The sequence below is a fragment of the Heterodontus francisci genome, unplaced genomic scaffold, assembly GCF_036365525.1.
Source record: "Heterodontus francisci isolate sHetFra1 unplaced genomic scaffold, sHetFra1.hap1 HAP1_SCAFFOLD_43, whole genome shotgun sequence".
In the NCBI taxonomy this organism is placed as follows: domain Eukaryota; kingdom Metazoa; phylum Chordata; class Chondrichthyes; order Heterodontiformes; family Heterodontidae; genus Heterodontus; species Heterodontus francisci.
The window spans coordinates 6,305,773-6,324,202 of NW_027141852.1; the positions used below are offsets into that span (position 1 = coordinate 6,305,773).

General features: G+C 47.0%; 1 non-coding gene across 1 annotated transcript; it reads right to left on the bottom strand.

Moving 5' to 3' along the window:
* Positions 1–307: 307 nt before the first annotated feature.
* trnaq-uug (transfer RNA glutamine (anticodon UUG)) lies at positions 308–396 on the bottom strand. The gene is given in 2 exon segments: positions 308–343; positions 360–396. It is a non-coding gene; the product is annotated as a tRNA-Gln (tRNA).
* Between the last annotated feature and the right edge of the window lie 18,034 nt (positions 397–18,430).

The following is an 18,430-nucleotide window of genomic DNA, read 5'->3' on the forward strand; positions in this document are numbered from 1 at the left end:
CACATCTGCCCATTGTTTTATAATTGAATTATTAGTCAAATGGAATTATTTGTGATGTTATTTCCCCCGAGACGGTGTTTCCTGCAGTGAAACTGATCAGTTTCAGCTCAGTCATTCAGGGACCTGGAATTCCTGCAGGTTGAACCCGCTGGAACCCCAGCCCACTTCTGATTGGTCACCCTCTTCTCATAAAGTCAGTGACAGCACATGAGGAGGCCATTCGCCCCATTGAGTCCATGTCGGGTTTCCAATCTGTTCAGTCCCCGACTCAATCCCCAAATCACTGCATAATCCCTTTGGGTCAAAATGACCGTGGCAGGACTCGAACCTGCAATCTTCTGATAACATCATAGAATATATCAAAGTCAGACGCCTTATCCATTAGGCCACAGAGCCATTAGCTTACATGAATGATTCAATCAGAGAATCTCGAAGCACAAAATACAAAAAATCATTGGTTGAACCTGTCAACCTGGCAGAATATTTGAATTTGTGAAAGCCGCCAATTTCACTGTGGAAAAGAAGTGATCGACTGGAAAAGTACATAAAAATCTATTTTCCCGTAGCGGTTTAAATAAACTTTTAAAACACAATTTTGCTTTTACCGACTCAAATTGCTGGTGCTATTTTATGAACAGCTTTATTTTGCCAATTTTTGTCAACTTCTCATCCGTAACTGACAGTAAAAGACTCCGTTCAGCAATCTTTCACGCGACAAATAACTCAAACTCGGTGTGGAAGTAATAAATTACAGACTATTGGTAATTCCCCTTCACACAGTCTTCAGGGGGACAGTGAGAAGACACTGAAATAGTTGCTTCATCCTTTTAAATGGTTCCCATTCTGTCCTGTTACTGACATGTTGGAATCAGATTTGTATTTAACAAGATATTTCTGTGAAAACAAAATCCTCAACAGACCAGCTGGGAATCTGGGAATCACTGTAGTAAAATTTTGATTGAGAAGACGGGACCTTCTCACCAGCAGCCGGGTTACATTCCCCTCACATCCTTATACAGTGAGCAGCTCTTTCCCTCGAGAAATAGACAGCAGCAGTTGGAAGTTCAGTAAAAGGATCGGTTCATTGAGACAAGTTTCTGACTGACAGGTGGTGCTGAATATTAATACAAGAAGGTCCTGGAATGGGAAACAAGTGTCCAGAGTAGGGTCTGAAATCAGGACAGGGAAATGGCCAGCACTGACACAGATCATTTCATTATTACATTGATATCTGACCGTCTAAAAGGAGAAGCGAGTTAAACACATGATGGTGAAAGGAATGGAAGATGATGCTGGTTGTTCTAGATGAAGAGGGATAGACAGAGGTGTGGGTACAGCAGACTTCAGACAGTAATCAGCCCTTTCAGATACTGTGGGTGGATCTGAAAAGAGCCTTTGGGATAGGGAAAAAAGCTCTTTGTTTAAAAACCCTCAAATAGCTACCTTGTAATTGGTCAGGTTACTAATGTTTTAGTTAGTGTAATTTATGAATAATTACTAATTAGAAAGTGCTGTTTGGACAGAGTGTAAAGCTGTGAGTTGATGTGTGAGGGACTTCACTGACTGGGGGAAGGAGGTGCTCTTTGGTCTTTTCTGCCTTTTCAGCCTCCATGGTTTAGGGGAAGAAGCTGATCGGTGAGTAACTGGTAAATTATTCTACTTATTACACTTATTACACGAGCAATAATGAGTTTGTAAAGCTTAGTAATGGCAGGGCAGCTCGAAAAGTAAAAGTTCTAAATTGGGGGAAGGCAAATTTTACAAAACTGAGAGGTGATTTGGTGGATGTGGACTGGATACAACTACTTGAAGGAAACCCAAGGATGTTTTATCAGTCCATTAAGAGCGAGAAGATAACTAAGGAAAGGGTATGGCCTATCAGAGATGTACAAGGGAACTTCTGTGTGGATCCAGAAGATGTGGGCGGGGTTCTTAATGAGTTTTTTGTCTCTGCCTTCACAAAGGAGAGGGATGATGCAGACATTGTAGTAAAAGAATAGGAGTGTGAAATATTAGATACGATAAGCATAATGCGAGTGGAAGTACTAGAGAGTCTGACATCCTTCAAAATGAATAAATCACCAGGGCCGGATGGTTTGCATCTGAGGTTGTTAAAGGAAGCCAGGGAGTAAATAGTGGATGCGCTGAGGATCATCTTCAAATCCTCACTGGATATGGGGGAGGTGCCGGAGGATTGGAGCTCGGCGAACGTTGTACTATTATTTTAAAAGGATGTGGTAAGTCTGACCTCAGTGGTGGGTAAATTATTCGAATCAATTCTGAGGGACAGGATAAACTACCACTTAGAAAGGCACGGATTAATCAGGGATAGTCAGCATGGATTTGTTAAGGGAAGGTCATGTCTCACTAACTTTATTGAGTTTTTTGAGGAAGTAACAAGGAACATTGATGAGGATAGTGCGGTGGATGTGGTTTACATGGATTTTAGTAAGGCATTTGATAAGGTCCCACATGGCAGTCTGGTCAATAAAATGAAAGCCCATGGGATACAGGGGAATGTGGCAGGTTGGATCCAAAATTGACTCAGTGACAGCAAACAAAGGATAGTAGTCAACGGATGTTTTTGCAAATGGAAAGCGGTTTTTCGTGGCGTTCCACAGGGCTCAGTGTTGGGTCCCTTGCTGTTTGTGGTGTATATTACCACACGGGCAGCACAGTGGCGCAGCGGTTAGCACCGCAGCCTCACAGCTCCAGCGACCCTGGTTCAATTCTGGGTACAGCCTGTGTGGAGTATGCAAGTTCTACCTGTGTCTGCGTGTGCTTCCTCCGGGTGCTCCAGTTTCCTCCCACATGCCAAAGACTTGCTGGTTGATAGGTTAATTGGCCATTATAAATTGTCCCTAGTATCGGTAGGTGGTAGGGAAATATAGGGGCAGGTGGGGATGTGGTAGGAATATGGAATTAGTGTAGGATTAGGATAACATGGATGGTTTGTGGTCGGCACAGACTCGGTGGGCAGAAGGGCCTCTTTCAGTGCTGTATCTCTTCAAAAAAAAGTTAATTATTTGGAATTAAATGTGGGAGCTATGATTGGGAAATTTGCTGATGACACAAAAATTGGCCGTGTAATTGATAGTGAGGAGGATGGCTGTGGACTTCACAATGATATGAATGGATTAATTAAGTGGGCGGAAAAGTGGCAAATGGAATTCAATCTGGAGAAGTGTGAGGTAATGCATTTGGGGAGGGCAAACAAAGCAAGGGAATACACAATAAACGGGAAGATACTGAGATGGGTAGAAGAAGTGAGAGACTTTGGAGCGCATGTCCACAGGTCCTTGAAAGTGACAGGATAGGTAGATAGAGTGGTGAAGAAGGCATATGGAATGCTTTCCTTTCTTGGTCGACAAAAGCAGGGATGTAATGCGAGAACTGTTTAAAACGGTGGTTTGGCCACAGCTGGAGTATTGCGTACAGTTCTGGTCATCACATGACAGAAAGGACATAATTGCTGTGTAGAGAGTACAGAGGAGATTTACAAGAATGATACTGTGGGTGGCTCTGAAAAGAACCTTTGGGTATTTGATAAAATCCTGGCAGATTGCCTTGGTTTTGGTGCCCGGAGCGCTGGGTTTCTTGGGCAGCAGCATGGCCTAGATATTAGGCAGCACCCAGCCCTGAGTGATGGTCACCCCTCCCAGCAGCTTGGTGAGCTCCTCGTCATTCTGGACAGCCAGCTGTAGGTGTCTGAGGATGTTGCGGGTCTTCCTGTTGTCCTGGGCCGCGTTACTGGCCAACTCGAGGATTTCAGCGGTCAGATACTCGAGCACAGCAGCCAGATAGACCGGGGCTCCGACACCCACATGCTCAGCATAGTTGCCCTTTCTCAGGAGCCTGTGAACACGGCCCACCGGGAACTGCAGTCCAGCCCAGGAGGAGCGAGACTTGGCCTTGGACCGAGCTTTCCCGCCGGTCTTTCCTCTTCCAGACTTTTCTTTTCCAAAAATATACTTGAGGACATTCCGTGCAGACCACTGCCTGATGGATTGGTGGTCAAAGGTGTTTTTCCACACAAACATTTCCACGAACGCACAGTCCAACTGGATGGAGCGTTCCGTGGCAATGTGACCAGATCCATCCTTCGCAACACCGGGGTCAGATAGAACCTCAGCACATAGTGACAGTTGGTGTTTGCATACTGGGGCTCTCCGCACAGCTTGATGCAGCCACATACTAAGTCGGCCATCAGGTTGAGGGCGATGTTGAGTACATTTTTTCGCCTTTATCCAGAGGTTTGAACATCGTGTCCCTCTGGACCCTGTCCATTTTGCGTCTTCAGATAAAGCGGGAATTGGCTCGGGTGATGGCCACAGCTACAGGAGTGGGGTATGGGCCAGACCTGTGCCACTTACAGCAACAACGTGAGCACCTTGCACCTGATGACCAGGTTCTTACCCATAATAGAGAGAGATCGCTGCCCCCACATGCCCAACTTTTGTCGTACCTTGGCTACTCGCTCCTCCCATGTTTTGGTGCACGCCCCGGCCCTTCCGAACCATATCCCCAGCACCTTCAGGTAATCTGACCTGACGGTGAAGGGGACAAAGGATCGGTCAGCCCAGTTCCCAAAGAACATGGCCTCACTCTTGCCATGGTTAATTAGAATTAGAATATTACAGCGCAGTACAGGCCCTTCGGCCCTCGATGTTGCGCCGATCATCTGACCTACACTATTCCATTTACATCCATATGTCTATCCAATGACCACTTAAATGCCCTTAAAGTTGGCGAGTCTACTACTGTTGCAGGCAGGGCGTTCCACGCCCCTACTACTCTCTGCGTAAAGAAACTACCTCTGACATCTGTCCTATATCTTTCACCCCTCAACTTAAAGCTATGTCCCCTCGTGTTTGCCATCCTCATCCGAGGAAAAAGACTCTCACTATCCACCCTATCTAACCCTCTGATTATCTTGTATGTCTCTATTAAGTCACCTCTCCTCCTCCTTCTCTCTAACGAAAACAACCCCAAGTCCCTCAGCCTTTCCTCGTAAGACCTTCCTTCCATACCAGGCAACATCCTAGTAAATCTCCTCTGCACCCTTTCCAAAGCTTCGACATCCTTCCTATAATGCGGTGACCAGAACTGCACGCAATACTCCAGGTGCGGCCTCACCAGAGTTTTGTACAGCTGCATCATGACCCCGTGGCTCTGAAACTCGATCCCCCTACTAATAAAGGCTAACACACCATATGCCTTCTTAACAGCCCTATTAACCTGGGTAGCAACTTTCAGGGATTTATGTACCTGGATACCAAGATCTCTCTGCTCATCTACACTACCAAGAATCTTCCCATTAGCCCAGTACTCTGCATTGCTGTTACTCCTTCCAAAGTGAATCACCTCACACTTCTCCGCATTAAACTCCATTTGCCATCTCTCAGCCCAGCTCTGCAGCCTATCTATGTCCCTCTGTACCCTACAACACCCTTCGACACTATCCACAACTCCACCGACCTTCGTGTCATCCGCAAATTTACTAACCCACCCTTCTACACCCTCATCCCGGTCGTTTATAAAAATGACAAACAGCAGTGGCCCCAAAACAGAACCTTGCGGTACACCACTAGTAACTAAACTCCAGGATGAACATTTGCCATCAACCACCACCCTCTGTCTTCTTTCAGCTAGCCAATTTCTGATCCAAAGCTCTAAATCACCTTCAACCCCATACTTGCGTATTTTCTGCAATAGCCTACCGTGGGGAACCTTATCAAACGCCTTACTGAAATCCATATACACCACATCCACGGCTTTACCCTCATCCACCTGTTTGGTCACCTTCTCGAAAAACTCAATAAGGTTTGTGAGGCACGACCTACCTTTCACAAAACCGTGCTGACTATCGCAAATGAACTTATTCTTTTCAAGATGATTATAAATCCTGTCTCTTATAACCTTTTCCAACATTTTACCCACAACCGAAGTAAGGCTCACAGGTCTATAATTACCAGGGCTGTCTCTACTCCCCTTCTTGAACAAGGGGACAACATTTGCTATCCTCCAGTCCTCCGGCACTACTCCTGTCGACAATGACGACTTGAAGATCAACAACAACGGCTCTGCAATCTCCTCCCTGGCTTCCCAGAGAATCCTAGGATAAATCCCATCTGGCCCAGGGGACTTATCTATTTTCACTCTTTCCAAAATTGCTAACACCTCCTCCTTGTGAATCTCAATCCCATCTAGCCTAGTAGGCTGTATCTCAGTAATCTCCTCGGCAACATTTTCTTTCTCTACTGTAAATACTGACGAAAAATATTCATTTAACGCTTCCCCTATCTCCTCTGATTCCGCACACAACTTCCCACTACTATCCTTGATTGGCCCTGTTCTAACTCTTATCATTCGTTTATTCCTGATATACCTATAGAAAGCCTTAGGGTTTTCTTTGATCCTATCCGCCAATGACTTCTCGTGTCCTCTCCTTGCTCTTCTTAGCCCTCCCTTTAGATCCTTCCTGGCTAGCTTGTAACTCTCAAGCGCCCTAACTGAGCCTTCACGTCTCATCCTAACATAAGCCGCCCTCTTCCTCTTGACAAGCGCTTCAACTTCTTGAGTAAACCACGGCTCCCTTGCTCGACAACTTCCTCCCTGCCTGACAGGTACATACTTATCAAGGACACGCATTAGCTGCTCCTTGAATAAGCTCCACATTTCGTTTGTGCCCATCCCCTGCAGTTTCCTTCCCCATCCTACACATCCCAAATCTTGCCTAATCGCGTCATAATTTCCTTTCCCCCAGCTATAATTCTTGCCCTGCGGTATATACCTGTCCCTGCCCATCGCTAAGGTAAACCTAACCGAATTGTGATCACTATCGCCAAAGTGCTCACCTACATCTAAATCGAACACCTGGCCGGGTTCATTACCCAGTACCAAATCCAATGTGGCATCGCCCCTGGTTGGCCTGTCCACATACTGTGTCAGAAAACCCTCCTGCACACACTGGACAAAAACAGACCCATCTAAAGTACTCGAACTATAGTATTTCCAGTCAATATTTGGAAAGTTAAAGTCCCCCATAACCACTACCCTGTTACTCTCGCTCCTGTCGAGAATCATCTTCGCTATCCTTTCCTCTACATCTCTGGAACTATTCGGAGGTCTATAGAAAACTCCCAACAGGGTGACCTCTCCTCTCCTGTTTCTAACCTCGGCCCATACTACCTCAGTAGACGAGTCCTCAAACGTCCTTTCTGCCGCTGTAATACTTTCCTTGATTAACAATGCCACACCCCCCCCTCTTTTACCCTCTTCTCTGTTCTTTCTGAAACATCTAAATCCCGGAACCTGCAACATCCATTCCTGCCCCTGCTCTACCCATGTCTCCGAAATGGCCACAACATCAGGATCCCAGGTACCAACCCATGCTGCAAGCTCACCCACCTTATTCCGGATGCTCCTGGCGTTGAAGTAGACACACTTTAAACCAAGTTCTTGCTTGCCAGTGCCCTCTTGCGTCCCTGGAACCTTATCCCCTACCTCACTACTTTCAACAGCCTGTACACTGGCACTGCAATTTAGGTTCCCATTCCCCTGCTGATTTAGTTTAAACCCCCCCGAAGAGCACTAACAAATCTCCCCCCCAGGATATTGGTACCCCTCTGGTTCAGGTGAAGACCATCCTGTTTGTAGAGGTCCCACCTACCCCAGAAAGAGCCCCAATTATCCAGGAAACCAAAACCCTCCCTCCTACACCATCCCTGCAGCCACGTGTTCAACTCCTCTCTCTCCCTATTCCTCTCTTCGCTAGCACGTGGCACAGGCAACAACCCAGAGATAACAACTCGGGTTGTTCTCGCTCTAAGCTTCCACCCTAGCTCCCTGAATTTCTGCCTTAAATCCCCATCTCTCTTCCTACCTATGTCGTTGGTGCCTATGTGGACCACGACTTGGGGGTGCTCCCCCTCCCCCTTAAGGATCCCAAAAACACGATCGGAGACATCACGTACCCTGGCACCTGGGAGGCAACACACCAACCGTGAGTCTCTCTCGTTCCCACAGAACCTCCTATCTGTTCCCCTAACTATGGAGTCCCCAATGACTAATGCTCTGCTCCTCTTCCCTTTTCCCTTCTGAGCAACAGGGACAGACTCTGTGCCAGAGACCTGCACCCCATTGCTTACCCCTGGTAAGTCGTCCCCCCCAACAGTATCCAAAACGGTATACCTGTTGTTGAGGGAAACGGCCACAGGGGATCCCTGCACTGCCTGCTGGTTCCCTTTCCTTCCCCTGACGGTAACCCATCTACCTACTTCTTTTACCTGAGGTGTGACTGCCTCCCTATAACTCCTGTCAATAATCCCCTCCGCCTCCCGAATGATCCGAAGTTCATCCAGCTCCAGCTCCAGTTCCCTAACGCGGTCTGCGAGGAGCTGGAGTTGGGTGCACTTCCCGCAGATGCAGTCAGCAGGGACACTCTTGGCGACCCCTACCTCCCACATTCTGCAGGAGGAACATACAACTGCCTTTACCTCCATTCCCACTATTCTAGATTCCCAATAAATCTACTGAAAAACCAAACGAAAAAAAAAAGTCAAAACTTGTTCGCTCAGCAATCCGACGGACTGATGTTTTAAATAAAAAGCTTACCTTATCAACACCCTAGAGTCCTTTTTTTTTGGTTAGAGGAGAAGGGTGGGTGGGAGACACTACACGTGTAGTGTCTCGGGTACTGCCACTGCCCAAATAAATAGTTTTCCCCTACCCAGCAGTCCCCGGTCCTCCGAAACAAAAAAGGGATTAACTTGTAACTTACTGAAATTGACCGCTCAGCTGAAAGTCCGCTCCGCACCCCGTTCTATCAAGGCTGCTCCTCGCAAAAGACAAAGATTTTAAAACTGCCCAAATAAATAGTTTTCCCCTACCCAGCAGTCCCCGGTCCTCCGAAACAAAAAAGGGATTAACTTGTAACTTACTGAAATTGACCGCTCAGCTGAAAGTCCGCTCCGCACCCCGTTCTATCAAGGCTGCTCCTCGCAAAAGACAAAGATTTTAAAACTGCCCAAATAAATAGTTTTCCCCTACCCAGCAGTCCCCGGTCCTCCGAAACAAAAAAGGGATTAACTTGTAACTTACTGAAATTGACCGCTCAGCTGAAAGTCCGCTCCACACCCCGTTCTATCAAGGCTGCTCCTCGCAAAAGACAAAGATTTTAAAACTGCCCAAATAAATAGTTTTCCCCTACCCAGCAGTCCCCGGTCCTCCGAAACAAAAAAGGGATTAACTTGTAACTTACTGAAATTGACCGCTCAGCTGAAAGTCCGCTCCGCACCCCGTTCTATCAAGGCTGCTCCTCGCAAAAGACAAAGATTTTAAAACTGCCCAAATAAATAGTTTTCCCCTACCCAGCAGTCCCCGGTCCTCCGAAACAAAAAAGGGATTAACTTGTAACTTACTGAAATTGACCGCTCAGCTGAAAGTCCGCTCCGCACCCCGTTCTATCAAGGCTGCTCCTCGCAAAAGACAAAGATTTTAAAACTGCCCAAATAAATAGTTTTCCCCTACCCAGCAGTCCCCGGTCCTCCGAAACAAAAAAGGGATTAACTTGTAACTTACTGAAATTGACCGCTCAGCTGAAAGTCCACTCCGCACCCCGTTCTATCAAGGCTGCTCCTCGCAAAAGATAAAGATTTTAAAACTGCCCAAATAAATAGTTTTCCCCTACCCAGCAGTCCCCGGTCCTCCGAAACAAAAAAGGGATTAACTTGTAACTTACTGAAATTGACTTTGGCTCCCGAGGCCAGTTCGAACTGGTCGCAGATGCTCATCAGTCTGCGCACGGACAGCGGATCCGAGCAGAAAACGGCGACGTCATCCATGTACAGGGAGGTTTTGACCTGAGTGCCTCCGCTGCCTGGGATTGTCACCCCTCTGATGCTCGCATCCTTCCTAATAGACTCAGCAAAGGGTTCAATACAGCAAACAAACAAGACCGGGGACAGAGGACAGCCCTGTCTGACTCCAGATTTGATCGGGGAACTTTCAGATTCCCACCCGTTGATTGAGACTGCGCTACTGATGTTTGTGTAGAGCAGTTGGATCCAATTGCAGATTCCCTCCCCAAACCCCATTTTGGAAAGCACGTCCATCATGTAGGTGTGCGATATCCTGTCAAAAGCCTTCTCCTGGTCCAGGCTGATGAGGCAGGTGTCCACCCTCCTGTCCCGTACGTCGGCGATCGTATCCCTGAGCAGCGCGAGACTATCAGAGATCTTCCTGCCGGGTACAGTACAGGTCTGATCGGGGTGAATCAGCAACTCCAGAGCAGACTTGACTCGACTGGCTATGACTTTGGACAGAATCTTGTAATCAACATTGAGCAGTGAGATGGGCCGCCAATTTCTGATTTCTGCCCTCTCCCCCTTCTGCTTGTAAATGAGCGTGATGATGCCTTTTCTCATGGATTCTGACATGCTGCCGGCCAGGAGCATACTCTCGTATACTTCTAGCAGGTCCGGGACAACCCAGTCCCACAGCGCCGAGTACAACTCGACCGGTAAGCCGTCGCTCCCGGGAGTTTTACTCGTCTCGAAAGGCTCGACGGCCTTTGTCAGCTCGTCCAGAGTTAGCGGCTTGTCCAGTCTCTCCCTCCTGCTGTCATCTGGGACCTCTGTGATAGATGACAGGAAGGACTGGGAGGCTCTGCTGTCTGTGGGCTTCGCGTCATGCAGCCCAGCACAAAAGGATTTGCTGATCCTTAGTATGTCGGACTGCGAAGACGTTACCGAGCCATCTTCTTCCTTCAGGCTGCTGATAACAGAGCTCTCTGTGTGTACCTTTTGGAAGAAGTAACGCGAGCACGTCTCATCCTGCTCGAGGAGCGGACTCTGGACCGGAAGATGATCTTGGAGGCCTCCTTGGCAAACAGCGAGGCCTGCTGGCTCTTCACCTCTTGGAGGTCCTCCTTGACCTCGACCCCCATTGACTGCAACCGGAGTAGATTTTGCATAATTTTCAGGAGTCGGGACATTTCCCTCTGTCTCTCTCTCGCCTTCTGAACACCTTTGTGGATGAAGAACCTCTTGATGTTCTCCTTAATCGCTTCCCACCAGTGAACTGGAGACTCAAAGAGGGGTTTCACGGTCCTCCAACCTTTGTAATCCCTTTTGAGTTCCTCAACGTTCTCTGGGGTCAGCAGTGTAGCATTGAGTTTCCACGTCCCTCTGCCAACCCGCTGGACGTCCTGTAAATGACAGTCAGCCAGTAAGAGGCAGTGGTCGGAGAAGAACACCGGCTTGACGTCGGTGGATCCGACCATGACAGCACGAGACACAAACAGGAAGTCAATCCCGGAACGGGCAGACCCGTCCGATCTTGACCATGTGTATGTGCGCTGCGCTCTGTCTGCAGGTTTGCTGAAGACGTCGTGCAGTTTGGCATCTTTAATAGTTTCTATTAGGAATCTGGACGTAGCGTCCAGTTTGCTGTCGTCACTGCCGGATCGTCCAGCCGCATCGATGATGCAGTTGAAGTCACCGCCCAGGATGACCGGCCTGGACGTCGCCAGCAGCAGTGGGAGCTGCTGGAAGACGGTCAGCCGCTCGCTGCGTTGTACCAGGGCGTACACGTTGATCAACCGGAGCGGAGCGTTGTTGTACATCACGTCTGCTACGAGGAGGCGACCGCCCACCACCTCCTTAACTTCGGAGATGGTGAAGTTACCTCCCCGCAGCAGAATACCCAGGCCGGAGGAACGGCAGTCATTACCCCCCGACCAGATCGATGGCCCGTGGGACCACCATCGCGACCACTGCCTGTAGGTGCTGAGGTGTGGTATTCCACACTCCTGCAGAAACAGTAGGTCAGCTTTGACCTTGGCAAGGTAATCCAAGGTTGAAATACATCGCGTAGCAGATTTAATGCTACGCACATTAATGGAAGCAATTCTTACACCCATTTTTTACTAAAAATTAGTTGTTGCTTCCCATACCATTTGTCCTCGCTAGTCCCAGTCCTTCGGGATGTTCCTGCATACCCATCGTGTGCTCAAGCAGTTTCACGTTGATTGGGCTCAGAAACCGCTCCTGATTTTTCATGCAGGGTTTGTTCCGCTCGGGTGACATCGGGGGGCTCTTGTAGCCAGTGAGCATTGGGTTGTCCTCAGCTGCTTCCATCTGTTCCTCCTCGAAAACATCACAGCTCCCGGTCTCCCGGAGCTCAGGTGCGCCAGACGTGTCTTTGCTCCCGGTGTCGCGGAGCTGAGATGCGTTGGCCACGTCGTTACGTGTGGGGCATTGGGGTTGGGCCACGCCGGGCCCATCACAGCTTCCAGTGCCTGGGGGCTGGGATGCTTTACCATCCATCTCGGAGTTCTGCCGCCTCTTTTGAAGGGGCTGTCGTTCCAGCATTTCCCCGTCCAGTGAAGAGGAGTTGTTGCAGTCTGATTCAGAAGAGAGCCTCCTCTTGCCACTGGTTTGGGTGGTGGCTTTGGGATGTTTTTTCTTTGTGGTTTTCCTCTGGACCACTTGCCACTGACCTGTTTGTGTAGATAGGCTGACTGGAGGGGAAGCTATGTTGGATTTGGTGCTTGGCAACGAACAAGGCCAGGTGGCAGATCTCTCGGTGGGAGAGCATTTCGGTGATAGTGACCACAACTCCCTGACCTTTACTATCGTCATGGAGAGGGACAGGAGCAGACGGGATGGGAAAATATTTAATTGGGGGAGGGGGAATTACAATGCTATTAGGCAGGAACTGGGGTGCATAAATTGGGAACAGATGTTCTCAGGGAAATGCACGACAGAAATGTGGAGGTTGTTTAGGGAGCACTTGCTGTGACTGCTGGATAGGTTTGTCCCGATGAGGCAAGGAAGGGATGGTAGGGTGAAGGAACCTTGGATGACAAGAAATGTGGAACAGCTAGTCAAGAGGAAGAAGGAAGCTTACTTAAGGTTGAGGAAGCAAGGATCAGACAGGGCTCTAGAGGGTTACTAGGTAGCCAGGAAGGAACTGAAGACTTAGGAGAGCTAGAAGGGGACATGAAAAAGTCTTGGTGGGTAAGATTAAGGAACATCCCAATGCGTTCTACACTTATGTGAGGAACAAGAGGATGGCCAGAGTGAGGGTAGGGCCGATCAAGGATAGTGGAGGGAACTTGTGCCTGGAGTCGGAGGAGGTAGGGGAGGTCCTAAATGAATACTTTGCTTCAGTATTCACTAGTGAGAGGGACCTGGTCGTTTGTGAGGACAGCGTGAAACAGGCTGATATGCTCGAACAGGTTGATGTTAAGAGGGAGGATGTGCTGGAAATTTTGAAAGACATGAGGACAGATAAGTCCCTGGGGCCAGACGGGATATACCCAAGGATATTAAGGGAAGCGAGGGAAGAGATTGCCGCGCCTTTGGCGATGATCTTTGCGTCCTCACTGTCCACTGGAGTAGTACCACATGATTGGAGGGTGGCAAATGTTATTCCCTTGTTCAAGAAAGGGAATAGGGATAACCCTGGGAATTATAGACCAGTCAGTCTTACGTAGGTAGTGGGCAAATTATTGGAGAGGATTCTGAGAGACAGGATTTATGATTAGTTGGAAAAGCATAGTTTGATTAGAGACAGTCAGCATGGCTTTGTGAGGGGCAGGTCATGCCTCACAAGCCTTATTACATTCTTTGAAGATGTGACAAAACACATTGATGAAGGAAGAGCAGTGGATGTGGTGTATATGGATTTCAGCAAGGCGTTTGATAAGGTTCCCCATGGTAGGCTCATTCAGAAAGTAAGGAGGCATGGGATGCAGGGAAAGTTGACTGTCTGGATACAGAATTGGCTGGCCCATAGAAGACAGAGGGTGGTAGTAGATGGAAAGTATTCAGCCTGGAGCTCGGTGACCAGTGGTGTTCCGCAGGGATCTGTTCTGGGACCTCTGCTCTTTGTGATTTTTATAAATGACTTGGATGAGGAAGTGGAAGTCTGGGTTAGCAAGTTTGCCGATGACACGAAGGTTGCTGGAGTTGTGGATAGTGTGGAAGGCTGTTGTATGTTGCAACAGGACATTGACAGGATGCAGAGCTGGGCTGAGAAGTGGCAGATGGAGTTCAACCTGGAAAAGTGTGAAGTGATTCATTTTGGAGGGTTGACTTTGAATGAAGAATACAGGCGAAAAGACAGGATTCTTGGTAGTGTGGAGGAACAGAGGGATCTTGGGGCCCATGTCCATAGATCGCTCAAAGTTGCCACCCAAGTTGATAGGGTTGTTAAGAAGGCGTATGGTGTGTTGGCTTTCATTAACAGGGGGATTGAGTTTAAGAGCCGCGAGGTTATGCTGCAGCTCTATAAAGCCCTGGTTAGACCACACTTGGAATATTGTGTTCAGTTCTGGTCGTCTCATTATAGGAAGGATGTGGAAGCTTTAGAGAGGGTGCAGAGGAGATTTATCAGGATGCTGCCTGGACTGGAGGGCATGTATTACGAAGAAAGATTGAGGGAGCTGGGACTTTTCTCATTGGAACGAAGAAGGATGAGAGGTGACTTGATAGAGGGGTACAAGATGATGAGAGGCATAGATAGAGTGGATAGCCAGAGACTTTTTCCCAGGGTGGAAAGGGCTATCACCAGGGGGCATAATTTTAAGGTGATGGAGGAAGGTTTCGGGGAGATGTCAGAGGTAGGTTCTTCACACAAGAGAGTGGTGGGTGCATGGAATGCACTGCCAGCGGTGGTAGTAGAAGCAGATAAATTAGGGACATTTAAGCGTCTCTTGGATAGGTACATGGATGATAGTAGAATGAAGGGTATGTAGGTAGTTTTGATCTTAGAGTAGGTTAAAGTTTCGGCACATCATCGTGGGCCGAAGGGACTGTACTGTGCTGTACTGTTCTGTGTTCTATAACACAGGTGTTGGGAGGCTCAGCCTGGCTACGCAATGTTACAAGGACGCTGAGTGACACCATCGACAACGAGACAGAGAGGAAAACACACAGAAAACGAATAGACTGTGAGGAAGCAAAAGTGAGGAACGGAGAGAGAGAGACAGACAACGAAACTGAGATGGAGAAACAAGGCATTTGTATGATTGTGCTCTCCCTGTTGTCTAAAGGTATTTCCTGTTGTGTAAATATGTTTTCTGTTGTGTAAAGATGTACCCTGTTGTTGTGTAAAGGTTTTCCCTGTTATTGTTTTATTTTCTGTTACTGACCGTCTCCTCACCGTGACCATTTGTCCTGGTTTTATTGTGGCCAAAATCACCATCTGGTGGTGGAGAGGAGACTCTGCAGGAAGGGGTTGACAAAGTGGGAGAGACTCGGCTGGTCCGTGTTTGCAGTTTGTGTTCGTGTGAGCAAAAGTGATTTGTTACTGATTGATGTGTTCACTCAAAGGAAAAAGCTGATTGCAATCGAGCACATCTTGTTATTATGGGGAAACACTTGATATTTTGAATGTGAACGGTTTGTGTTCCTACCAAACATAAATAGCAGAGAATGGTTTCGATCCATCGACCTCTGTGTTATGGATCCAGCATGCTTCCGCTGCGCCACTCTGCTAACAGTCGGGTCAAATTTTAGCTGCCTGTTAGTGAAATATGTTCATTTCTCCAATGTTTTTATAAAGATAGGATTGTAGTCGGATTTCTCAAGAATCCCGGACTCAGCAACACACGTGCTGACGGACTCACCCTCACTGCACAATGACACAAGGACACTGAGTAACAGCACCGACAATGAGGCAGGCAGAGAAAGATACACAGAAAACCAGGAAGATATTATCAGGACCCAGAAAGGAACAGACAGAGAAAGACACACAGAAAACCAGGAAGAGATTATCAGGACCCAGAAGGGAACAGACAGAGAAAGACACACAGAAAACCAGAAAGAGATTATCAGGACCCAGAAGGGAACAGACAGAGAAAGGTACTGAGCAAACCAGCAAGAGACAACGAAAGACTGATGATTTATGTAATTGTGTTCTCTGTTGTGTAAAGATATTTCCTGCTGTGTAATATGTTCTCCGTTGTGTTACTGTATTCGCTGTTGTGTGAAGATGTTCTCTGTTATTGTGTAAAATGGTTCCCTGTTGGGTAAAGATCTTCTCAGTTGTGTAAATATGTTCCGTCTTGTGTAAAAGTGTTCCGGGTTGTTTAAATATGTTCCCTGCTCTGTAATGTGGAGCTGAGTCTGCACTAATGGAATTGCTACAGTATCTTCCAGTCTGATACTGTATGAGGGCTGGAATGTGATCCAAAGCACAGTCTATACAAATTAAATTGCTATTGTATCTTTTAGTTTCACAATCCGGGGGAGTTTTAAACTGAAATCTCAGTTTGTATCTCAGGTTATGCTATCTTTCAGATTCTCCCAATCTGATATCACACTTGAGATTTAGACTTAAGAAAGGATGTACTGGCATTGGAGGAGTTCAAAAGCGATTCACTCAGCTGATTCCTGAGATGAAGGGGTTGACTTATGAAGAACGGCGAAACAGGTTATTCATTCGTGTTTAGAAGAATGAGGGGTGATCTTTTTGAAACGTACAAGATTCTGAGGGGGCTTAACAGGGTGAAGAAGGGTCTCTGACCTGAAACATTAACTCTGCTTCTCTCTTCACAGATGCTGCCAGACCTGCTGAGTATTTCCAACATTTCTTGTTTATATTAACAGGGTAGATGTTGAGAAAATGTTTCCACTAGTGGGGGAGTCTCAAATTAGGCGACATAGTTACAGAATAAGGGGACACTCATTTAAAACTGTGATGCAAAGGAATTTCTTCTCTCAGAGGGTAGTGAATGTCTGGAATTCTCTACCCCAGACAGTATTGGAGGCTAAATCACTGAAAGTATTTAAAGAGGATGTAAATAGATTTTTGAAATATTGGAGAGTTGAGGTCCATGAAGAGCTGGCATGAAAGAGGACTTGAGGTCTGGGGCAGATCAGCCATGATCTTACTGAAAGGCAGGGCAGGCTTGAGGGGCCGAATGGCCTACTCCTGCTCCTATTTCTTCTGTTCTTATGTTATGTTATATCTAATGTATATGTCAGGATGCACTATGGGAATTAATACTGAAACTTATAAGCTCATAATGTGTGTAAATATTGGGCTGATATTTAACTTGAATCTCAGAGTACATTATTGTAGTTAATTCTGTAAGTTTGAAAAGGGAACTCTGTGCCATAATGAAAACAAGAAATGCTGGAAATACTCAGCAGGTCAGGCAGCATCTGTACTGAGAGAAACAAAGTTAACGTTTCAGGTCAGTGACCTTTCAGATGCTGCCAGACCTTTTGAAAGTCCATGTACACCACATCAACAGCATTGCCCTCATCATCCCTCTCTGTTACCTCATCAAAAAACTACAGCAGGACAGTTAAACATGATTTTCCCTTAAGATATCCATGCTGGCTTTCTTGAGTTAACCCACATTTGTCCATGGGATTATTAATTTTGTCCCGAATTATTCTTTCGAGAAATTTTCCCACCTCCAAAATTGAACTGACTAGGGAGTGAAATGAGGTGAGTTGCTCTAACAGAGAGCCAGCACGGGTTCGACAGGCTGAATGGCCTCCTTCTGTGCTGTAGCCATTCTATGATTGTATGATTCTAGCAACAACTGTTGGTGGAGAGGCAGTGATGCAGGAATGTGTTGACAGAAAGGGGAAAGTCTGGGCTGGTGTGTGTTCGGGTTTGTGAATAAAGGTGATTTGGAAGCTGTGTTCCAAATTGAAGTGTTTACTGGAAGGAAGAAGTTGATGTAAATAAAGAGTAAAACGTGTTAAGATGAAGCGTGGTGTGATTGTGGGAAGCAGTAAATGTAGTGCTGGTGAATTATTTGTGTTAATAAAATTCCACTGCACCCTCTGCTGCAGGCTGCTGTTTTTATCCAGCTGTGTATTAGTGCTGTGTGTTAACGAGATAAATGTTTGTTTCAACGCTGTTTACAAAGCAAAAGCATTGCACTCAAACAGTCCCAGACACAGCAACACACGGACAAAAGCAAAATACTGCAGATGCTGGAAATCTGAAACACAAACAGAAAATGCTTGAAATAATCAGCAGGTCTGGCAGCATCTGTGGAGAGAGAACAAAGTTAATGTGAGATGAGGAAACAGACCTGAACTGTTAACTGTTTCTCTCTGCACAGATGCTGCCAGACCTACTGAGCATTTCCAGCATTTTCTGTTTTTATTACAGCAACACAGGTGTTGGGAGGCTCAGCCTGGCTACACAATGTTACAAGGACGCTGAGTAACACCATCGACAACGGGACAGAGAGAAAAACACACAGAAAACCAAGAATAGACTGTGAGGAAGCAAAAGTGAGGGACAGAGAGAGAGGCAACGAGACTGAGATGGAGAAACAAGGCATTTGTATGATTGTGTTCTCCCTGTTATCTAAAGGTATTTCCTGTTGTGTAAATATGTTTTCTGTTGTGTAAAGATGTACCCTGTTGTTGTGTAAAGGTTTTCCCTGTTA